At 43.3% G+C, this 10,904-nt stretch overlaps 1 long non-coding RNA gene across 2 annotated transcripts; it reads right to left on the reverse strand.

Moving 5' to 3' along the window:
* Positions 1-1,703: 1,703 nt before the first annotated feature.
* Positions 1,704-10,904, reverse strand: LOC125164209 (uncharacterized). Of its 2 annotated transcripts, XR_007151683.1 has the most exons (4): positions 10,856-10,904; positions 9,752-9,908; positions 3,612-5,644; positions 1,704-2,740 (listed from the first exon to the last, which is right to left on the reverse strand). It is a non-coding gene; the product is annotated as an uncharacterized LOC125164209 (long non-coding RNA). The 2 variants fall into 2 exon arrangements; XR_007151682.1 differs by having other exon boundaries at positions 9,752-10,902.

Consider the following 10,904-nt stretch of genomic DNA (forward strand, 5'->3'; position numbering starts at 1 on the left):
GAAAGAAATGAATGCTGCAAGGTCCCTTGGCACCAGAATTAAAATAATGACTTCACTTATCACAGTACCTAAGATTGCCAGGCCCTGTGCTGGATGATTTACACACATCGTCTTATTCAATCTCCACAAGGATCCTACAGAGGCTAAAATGTTACTATCTCCATTTTACAGAAGGAAGGTTCAGTGAATATGTCACGAATGGCAGCAGCAGAACTGGAGGTTTGTCCATCTGTCTCTAAAGCCCAAGTTCTCTTCTCTGAACCAGCCCACCCGGAGGTCCCAGAGCTGTCTGCAAAGAATGCCAGCCAGAAGGAAATCCTGACATGGAGCGGAAAGACATTCCAGGGCCCTGTGGCAGTGCTTTTGTTGTGCAATTACAAGAAAGGGAACACGATGTTCTGAAATCGCACAAGGAATGTAAACAAGACAGATGGAATCTCAGAACTGGTGCTAATCCCTTGCTGGAAGTGGATTCCAGAAAAAAGGTCTTTTGTATAGCATTTGACTAGGTAGACTGGCCCCTCAAACCCTGGAAAAAAAAAGTGCTGAGCTGAGCACAATGGCAGAGTTTTGCAAAGGTGTATGCACTTAAGATAGTTTATCTCTTCCTAAGCAAGTGGTTTCCTTGCTTCTACTGGATCTCAAACGAGCTAGTGAAGAATTCCCAGGAAGACGAGAATTAGCTTTTAGAAGGAAAATCCCAAAGCTGACATTTGTTGACAAAAGTAACTTCACAAGGTTTGATGGAATGATCTTGGTATTTCGCAGTGAACCCCAGTGCCACCCACTGAAGATCTGTAACCACTTATGGGGACAGCGGTGGGATGGAGTTATGTGAAGGACCCCTGCCACATGCCTCTTCATATACAATAAATAAAGAGATCGAGGTCATGAACTCCCTAGAATTGTTTCAGTTGCTTCAAGTGAAAACACTCACATGTGAAAATGCATGCATATTTTGTCACATTTTATTTATAACTCAAGCTTTAGGAACTTACAGTAGAAATGAGTTCATACCATGTAACCATTTATTGAGTATTCACAATGTGTCAGGCCCTCCAGGTAGTGTCTTACTGAATGTTGACAATACCCTGAGAGTTTGTGGACAAAAGAATTCTCATGCCCATGCTATAGAGGATGAAATTGAAATTCAGAGAGGTTAAGTGATTTTCCCAATGTCAAATGACAAAAATAAAACCGTGCAAGACTTTGATGTCCTTTATTCACGGGGAAACGACCCATGCATTGGGGGAGGACAGCGCTTCTCAAGCAGTAAAAAAGCACTCTTCCTGAGGGAGTTGGGGCAAGAGCAGATTTTTTAGAGCATGAGAAACGGCAACTCAGAGAATCAATGGCCAAGAGGGTGGGGACTTCCTTATAAAGCTCAAAGTTCCTATTTTCTAGGCTAAGGTAAGGCAGAGCGGAGTTGGGCGATTGTGACTGGCATATGCTAGGTTTCTGTGACAGTGACACATTTCCCTTAAGTGCTACACACTTAGGTTTCTATTTGTGTGGTGGGCCATGCCACTGGAGAAGCCTCGATTTTGCAGGTCCCGATATAAGAATTACCTTTATCATTGAAAAGGAAGAAAAATGGGGTGCCTGGGTGGCTCAGTCAGTTAAGCGTCCAACCGGCTCAGGTCATGATCTCAGGGTTTGTGAGTTGGAGCCCCTCGTCACGCTCTGTGCTGACAGCCGGAGCCTGCTTTGGATTCTGTGTCTCCCTCTCTTTCTGTCCCTCCCCTGCTCACACCCGGTCTCTGTCTCTCTCAAAAATAAATAAACATTAAAAAAAAATTTTTTAAAGAAAAGGGGGAAAAAATAGGATTGCCTTTATCACCAAGAACACAGAGGTAGTAAGTGGCTGAGTCCAGATTCAGACCCAGGTCTTTGCTTCCAAAGACAGGCTGTCTATCAGTTCTCTGAATAACAGACTTGAAGTTTTCTAGCACGGTTGTACAACAGGTCACCCGAGAAACTATAGGACCTTGCTTGGCATCACTTTGAAGTTTCTATTCCACCAAAGCATCTCAGGAATCCTTGAGAGTAGCAAAAAAAAAAAAAAAAAAAAAAAAAAGGGTTTGTGTATGTATTCAGAGGTTGCTTATTTTTTACACATAGCCCTTTCTTACCCAACATTGTTCACCTGCCAAAGTCCCCCAAGTCTACCATCCGCTATATGAAGTAATACATAATTTCATCGAACCAAAAGTCACTTCTTTTGAGCCCTAAGAATTTGCCCATCATTTCCCATTTGGAACATACAGGAGCTATATTAGCTCTGTCTGAAGATCTCCTGTAGCTCAGTCCTCATGGGTTCTGTCGAGACTATAGTCATTAACAACTTACGGTCTCGTTTCACTGAGATCTCTGTTAAGTGTTTTGTCACAAAAAGCCCACAGGTAAACCTGTATCCCTAGCCTTTGGAAACCAAACTTTAAAAAATATATTGACGTCACTTCTTTGTGTGGTCAACCTGTTAGCCAGACGAGTCCTCTTGTAGGTGGGGGTGTGGTTCTCCTAAAGGGTGTAACATTCCAACTGTTAATCATCCTGGCAAAAAATAAATTCTGGGACAGGAAATAAGGACCTGGGATTGAGATGAAGGGATACAACTTCCTCCTCTCTGAAGCCATGGCTCGGTTTGGGCTGAGTTTGAGGATGGAGGTGCCCCAGGGATTTCTGGCAGTAGGGATGAGCTTCCCCTGGCCACAAGCCATGAAGACAGCAGGACAGTGGTCTGGTAAGAAACCCCAGCGCAGATATTAGTTATACAATATTTGTAAATTCATTCCAGGGAAATCTATATCAGTATGTGTATCATTCTCTCTCTCTCTCTCTCTCTCTCTCTCTCTCTCTCTCTCTTCTTTCCAGCTCTGGGGCAGGGGATAGATATATCTATATCTATATCTATATCTATATCTATCTATATATCTATATCTATCTATATATCTATATCTATATCTATATCTATATCTATATCTATATCTATCTATATATCTCCCCGGGGATATATATACATATATATGTGTGTGTGTGTGTGTGTGTGTGTGTGTGTGTGTGTGTATACATATATATTTCATCAACCACATATGTATGTTCCTTCCTTTATCTTTGAAACTTGAGTGAAAACTTGTTAAATGCTATAAGGTTGTCTCAGTGATGCCATGAGGAATTAATGAAAATCCAGGCACATGCAGTTGGTAGGCAGAGTACAGAACAGAGTGGCATCCCCTCCCTCAAGCTGGTAGCCGGAGCAGTCTCCGGAAAAGACCAGGTGCACCCAGTAGATATGCCACCCTCGGAAGGGTCAATTGCCACGTGACCAGAAGGTCAAGATGGAAGACCCTGAGAGACCTACCCTTGAATTCAGGTCAGACAAAACCTCGGGAAACAGCCCCCGAGAGACCTACCCTGGAGTTCAAGTCAGACAAAACCTCGGGAAATGGCCATGAATGTCTAGCAAACAACTGTGAAGACAGCCAGTGTCTTGTAATAATACAGCCAGGGGCCATGTCATCAGGATCGTCCCTTGGCTAGGTTGTGTCCTGCCAAGGACAACCAGCCAAGGGGGTGAGTTGGGGTTGAAACCCAAGCTGTCGTTCACTTACCGAGCCATGCGCACTTGCATGGGGCTGCGTCCACCTGGAGGAAGTCGATGCCTGTTTCCAATGTTCAGGAGTGTTGCAGGCACTAGGGCAGCCCAAATGCCACTGTAGTTTGACTTATACATTAAGAAGTACAGCTCTGGAGTGTTGTTAACAGAATGGAGTTCAAGTTGGGGTGAAGAGGACTCAGGCCCACTTGAAGTTACTGTTGAAACAGGTTTGAGTAAAGAATCGTCATGGGGGCTTGGGCAGTTGGCCATAGTGGTTGGCATGTCTCCTGTCACAGAAGTGGGAGGAGACATGTATATAGTGCCTTCAGCCAGTATCTGCAGTGCAGGGTGCCTTGGGCGGGCATTCATATCTACATGTCACCGGATCCAGGACTGCTGACCACAGTGAGCATGGGCAGACAGAGGAAGAAGACCTGTGTTGCACTGTGGCAGCCAAGAGGTCTTCATAACCTTATGGAAGACCCTAGAAACTCTTAGACTTCTGTGGGTGGGAGTCAGAGCAATGCAAATCTGTGACTTCTAGTAGGATCTCTATCCCAACTCCTACCACCGTCAGTAGCACAGGCTAGGAATTATGGCTTACATCTAGGGGTCTGTTGGAAGGTTTTATTTATATGCTTGTCTCCCATGAAAACTAGAAGTTCCTTGGGTCAAGGATCATGTTACATTCATACCTGTATCCCCCAAGAATCCCTAGTGCCCGATATATAGTAGATGCTCCATCTATGTATGCTGAGAGGACAAAGGACAGAAAGCTACAGGGTGTGGTCACCGCAGAACTGCGCATGTCGTGTTCCCACCGACTGATTCCTGGCTGCACGCCCGTTTGTGCCGCCCAGTCTGATGCTACCGCAGGGCTCAGGTGCTCAGAAAAGGCTAAGATGTGGGAGATCGGCTGTACCACTCTTGACAACCACACTTGAGCACATTCCTGACTCACCAGCTGCCTCAGCTAGCCAGTTCTCTGGCTAGTGAGCTGGGTATGCACAGTCTGCTGAGCTGGGCAAGATGACCAGCGAGAGGAGAGAGGGCACAGAAACCTGAATGTCACAGACTTCGCTGTTTCTTCTCTCTTTAAAGATAAGAATGGACTGGGTGCTCTCCTCTCCCAACTCCAAGACCAACGTGCCAAAAGAGAAGAAATCGTTGGGGGATGTGGTTGGTAGGCTTGGCCACAAACTCCTAGGTTCAGCTACAAGTTCCAGGAGACCCAGGCATGAGGTTCATGTTTCCATTAAATGTCTTCTCCCCGTTCAGTCAGGAACTGTGAACAAACTTCTCTTTCCGACCTTTGTTCTTGGTGCCTGGATAAGTGGAGAGTTAACATTTAAGTGAGCTGATATAAATGGCTATTAATTTACTTTAGCTGAATTCAACAGGGGTTTATAAGCAGGAGCTATGCACACAACTCAATGCATCAGGGGACTTTTTAAAAAGTCTAGGATATCAGAGCCTTCCACTAACTATCCCATTACAAAAGCAGAGCAGAGCAACTTTGGGGAAAATATAGAAAAAAGCTAGGCGGGATGTGATCAAGAGTCCCCATGAGTGGCCCAGTCATCGGGAGGTCTGAGAAAGATCACTGTGGGCAGGAAAAGCTCCCTGTGGGCGTGAGCCAGATGGGCAAAGCTGGGTGAGTTCAGAGAAGAAGGGAAGGGGGGAAGGCATTTCAAGCAGGTAGAATGGCATGAGCAAAGGCTTGGAGGTGGAATAACTGATACCTCAAAAATATTTCTCTTGGGAATAGGGACCAACGGGAAGTAAGACTGAATGAGTTGGTTGCAAACAGATTAATGCTCCACAAAAGAGTGTGTACTTGACCATATACTCAGGCCAGCATTTGCTAAAATGTTCTCACTGGAATCCTAGTCTTGCAATCTTGACCATGAGATAAGAGTTCCGGTCAAGTCAAAATTATAGTCCCAGCAATCTTCCCATTAGGCAGTTCACACTGTGCATTAATATAGTAAGACTGAGTGCAGTCCTGCAGTAAAGAAAGAAATCTGTTCCACTTGGTTGAAAACCCTGTTAAACATGAAAAGATGTTCAACATCATTAGTAAATAGGGAAGTGAAAATTTAAAACATACACCCTATTAGAATGACTTTTTAAAAAAACTGGCAATACTAAGTACTAGTGAGAATGCAGAGCAGATGAGACTTTTGTAATCCTGCTGGTCAGGGTGCAAAATGGTACCACAGCTTTGGGAAACAGTTGGGCAATTTTTAAAAATAAAGTCAAATACATACTGTCTTAGCTTGGGCTACCATAAGAAACTTCCATAGGCCAGGTGACTTAAACAACAGAAATGTATTTTCTCACAGTTCTGGAGGCACGGTCGGTTTGTGGTGAAAGCTTTCTTCCTGGCTTGTGGATGGCCACCCTCTCTTTGTCCTCACGTTCAGGCCATATGTACGCTTACCATACAGCCAGAAATCTCGCTCCGAGGTATTGATCCAAGTGGGAAAAAAAAACTTACATTCACAGCAAACTAGGACACAAATGCTCAAAGCATTTCATTCATCATCACCCACAACAGGAAACAGGGCAAATGTCCTCGGAAGGGGACCAGAATATGCCACCCCAAAATATGCCGCTTTGGGGTAAAGATGATTTGGAGCTACAGCCAATTGAGAATCAAAGGATGAAGAAACAGGCCTTCTCAGAGCCTCCCCTATCTGATAAAGAATGGAAACTTCTGAGAAATGAGGGCTGCCGTAAATGCCCTCTCCTGGGGGAGTTTTATGGCCACAAAGCAGATGGAAAGTCGGCACCAAGATGGACATACACAAACAGCCTTTACTAAATAAACCTTATCTTCCATTAGTTTCCCCATATATTTACCTTCCCACAATTTACCACCCCTAGAAGCTCAAACCCTTTCCATTTGTCTTGTTATAGCTCTGCAAATTTATTGCCCTTTTGCTAAAATGGTGGATAAGCTTTAAGGTCTAGCTGCCTCTTTAGGGTTTTAATTTCATTTTTTTTTCTAACGCTTATTTATTTTTGAGTGAGTGAGAGAGAGAGAGAGAGAGAGAGAAACAGACTGCGAGTGGGGGAGGGGCAAAGAGAGAGAGACTACAGAATCTGAAGAAGGCTCCAGACTCTGAGCTGTCAGCCTGATGCGGGGCTCGAACCCACGAACCAGGAGATCATGACCTGCGCAGAAGTAGACACTTGACCAACTGAGCCACCCAGGCTCCTGTGGGGTTTTGATTTCTGTGAAGCCCTTCTTATGCACATATGAAATAAACCTTTTTTTTCTCCTGTTAATTTGTCTTTTGTCAGTTCAGTTTGCAGGGCTCCAGCCACTGAACCTCAGAGGGTAGAGGAAAAAGTGTGTTTCCTCCCCTCCACAGTTAATGAATGAATGGGTGAACAAACGGATACATTCATACAAGGGAATACTGCTCCACAGCAAAAAAGAATAAACTACTGACACATGCAGCCATATGGTTGAATGTCAAGTACATTGTATGAAGGGAAAGAAGCCAGGCTCAAAAGGCTACATATTGTATAATACCATTCATGTGACATCCTGGAATGGGCAAAACTTGTAAGAGTAGAAAGCTGTCAAGTGGCCACCAAAGTCTGGGAGTAGCGGAAAGGTTTACTAGAAACGGACAAGAGGGAAGTTTTTGGAGTGAAGGAAATATTTTACATCACAGTAGGGGCAATGACTATACAACTGTGCGTTCGTCAAGACTCAGAGTTGAATGCACCTAAAAGGTTAATTTTACTGCACATAAGCTATGTCACAATCATTTCTTTTAAATGAGGATAAAGGAAAAAATGACACAGAACAAATGCTGAACAAGGGGGGAAATGCCTATTCACATCCCTTGGAACTATGTTTACATGGAACACAATTTGTAATTGGGGTTTGAACTCATAGATGAAGCATTCCGACAGTCACACCAGGATCCCTCATTCATCCCACAAATATTTAGTGAGTTTCTACCCTATGCATTATTCTAGATTCTGGCGCATTTAAGAGCACGAGCAAATTAAAAATAAGAGGCTTAATTCTCCCTGTTGAAAAATAAGGGGAGACACACTTTCCCCTTCTCCCTGTTCTTTCAGTTTCTTTCTCTGTTCCTTGCACTGCTGTGGGAGAAAATGCAGAGAAGGACATTAGGGAATATAGGGAGTAGGACTTTGTCATTGTTAGTGTGGTGGTCAAAGAAAACCTCAGTGAGAAATTGAAGTATAAGCAAAAACTTATAGCAGATGAGGAAGAAAGCCATGAGGCTATCTAGGGGAAGAATGGCCTGGTCAAAGAGAACAAGTAGATGCAAAAGCCCTGAGGAAGGTTGTGCACATGATCTCTAAATGCTCAAATTTCACTGCCTCCCTTCTTTTGAGAGTTGCTTTCTGCCCATCTGACCCACTTGCCATGCTCACAAAACCCAGAGCCACCCTTTCTCCACCCGCTCCAAATAGGCGGAAGGAACCCAGCCCTTGCTTATGTCTATCTGCACTTGACTCTTTTATGGTGATTTGGTCTCTTCAGTATCTTCTCTAAAGAGAGCCAATAATCCCACCTGTTTGAAGTCATCCCCATCCCTTTATCCCATATCAAGCAACACGAGATGCTATTTCCCCAATTCTGAGATGCTACTGATTGTAAGATGCTCTATCACTTGAATAGAAGCCCTTCAGTGGGAGAAAGAAAGGAAAGAAGGAAGTAAATAAAGAAGTTAGAAAGAGAGAGGAGGGAAAAAGACAGGGAGAGCTTGGGGAGCTAAATTAACTGTATATACTCTTAAATTACTTTAGCGTTCACACATCTGTGCAATTATATGCTGCTATCATTTTCCTATATACCAGCAATGAACAGAGGAATTTGAAAGTAAAAACATAACACTGGGGCTCCTGGGTGGCACAGCTGATTGAGCATCTGGCTCTTGATTTCGACTCAGGTCATGATCTCTGGGTCATGGGATCAAGTTCTGTACCAGGTTCCACACTGAGTGTGGAGCCTGCTGGAAATCCTCTCTCTCTCAAATAAAAAAACAAAACCAAAACATAACACTATTTATATTAGCACCCTCCAAAATGAAATAAAAATCTAACAAAATATGTATAAGATCTATATGAGGAAAACTATAAAACTCTGATAAGAGTATTAGAGAAGAATTCAATAAATAATAAATGGGGAGATGTCTTATGTTCACGGATGTAAAGACTCAGTATTTTCAAGATGTCAGTTCTTCCTAACTTGATCTATAAGTTCAATGCAATCCCACTAAACTCCCAGCATGTTATTTTGTGGATACCAATAACCTGATTCTAAAGTTTACGTGGAGAGGCGACACAGACTATCCAGAATAGTCAACACAGTATTGAAGGAGAAAAACAAAGCTGGAAGATTGACACTATCAAATTTCAAGTCTTCCCACAAAGCTGAGGTAATGAAGAGGGTGTGGTATTGGCAAAAGAACAAACAGACCAATGAAACAGAACAGAGAACCCAGAAACAGACTCCCATCAGTATTGTCAACTGAGCTTTGACAAGGAGCAAAGTGATACAATGGAGAAAAGACATGGTCTTCTCAACCAATGGTGCTGGAACAATGGATGTCCATGTACAAAAAAACGATTCTAGACACAGACTCTACACCATTCACAATTACCAAAGCTTAACTCTGGCTTCTTTCATAATCAGAGATTAAATATTCTTCCAAATCATTTTGTACCCCCAGTTATTTCATGGCCTGGTGGGGACCGGCTGCTTTTCAGCCACGCTTAAGAGTTTGGCCTCATTAGCACACTTAAGATAGACAATATAATTTGAAGGCATCATGGAGAATCCTAGGGGTTTACTGGCGTTTCCTCTTTGGTTAAGCTTATAGTTTCGTTTTTCCTTTTTTTTAAGGATAAACATTAAACAGCTTCTAGTGAAAGTCACTAGAAATTTTCTACAGATTTTGAATTCTGAATAACAGGCTTTTTTTTTTTTTTAATGATGCATGAAATGGTCACAACAATTCCCCCCAGCTTTGAAAACTTTTTAACTCGCTCTGCGTGATGGGGCAATTTCTTTTTTTTAATTTTTTTATTTATTTTGACATGTAAGAAAAATAGAGTGAGTCTTAAATTAGAGGAAATACGGCAGTTTTCAAAACTCACAAGGCCTTGAGAATTCTATTGAGCCCACAGAGCTGATACCGTATCCACCAGCTAAAAAGTTGTGCCTTCCTCCACACTTTGTGTAATCCCAACTCCCGCTCCAGCTCCAACCTTGGAGATAACAGAATTCAAAGCACAGTTTGGAGGGAAAACCAATCTGAAAAGGAAGAAGAAGACAATAGTTAACGTTTATTTTAAACTTCCTGCCTGAAATATCATGAGACTAATTTCTTTCAGATTGGACTTTGTTTCCTGAGCGCTCACAGGCAAATGTGTATTTTCGCGGCTGTGCTAAAATACGAAGGCTCCCTTTTGTACGGCCTTGAACCTCCCTTGAATTAGCTGTTGTTGAAACACCAACTCACATCTGATACAGGAATTAGGACTTAATCCTATAAAAAGTATTTTTTTGCAGTTTTGTGTGCAACATGTATGGTTGTTTTTGTTTGGGGTGTCTTTTGTTTCTTTTTGAATAAAATTATAAAGCAAAAACCTTTTCCTCATGGTTACTAGCTCTCATACAGCAAGGCCCCTCCCTTCATGTTTTAGCAGGAAGAGCTTTGCCTTGCTGCCTCTGGAAAAAATCTGGAAATATGTGACATGAACGTACATGGGAGGGCAAAGCCAAACCAGGCCAAGATGCAGTGTCTGGAAGAAGGAGTCACCTTGCAGGGGCTCAGTGCCTCTCTCACTGAGAGCCAGCCCCAGGGTGAGAATACAGCCTCTTGCTGGTGCCCGCAGCCCCGTAGACCGACATAAGAAAAGCAAACAGGACCACACGCCTCTGCCATAGCGGCCCTTGGTTGCTGGACAGGAAGAGTAACATCTCTACTGGAGCAGCTAGAAACCCTTTCCTCTCATTTCTGGCCGGGAAATCTTCCACATTCAATGCAAGATATCTCTTACTTTTTCGGGTTGAATTATTTTCTGAGAAAGGGCCTCATTTTGCATCACCCACTGTCTCTGCATGCTGCATTTGGAGGTCCTGGACTTTCCTGGCCACTATCAAGGCACAGGCTGAGCAGTCCTGCTGGAACCGAATGATGGGGGCACCATTACTTAAAATACAGAAGTTCATGTAGAAAAACCGACATTTAGGGGCACCTGGGTGGTTCAGTCCGGTAAGCCTCCAACTTCAGCTCAGGTCATGATC

Source organism: Prionailurus viverrinus, chromosome B1 (genome assembly GCF_022837055.1).
Source record: "Prionailurus viverrinus isolate Anna chromosome B1, UM_Priviv_1.0, whole genome shotgun sequence".
Classification (NCBI taxonomy): domain Eukaryota; kingdom Metazoa; phylum Chordata; class Mammalia; order Carnivora; family Felidae; genus Prionailurus; species Prionailurus viverrinus.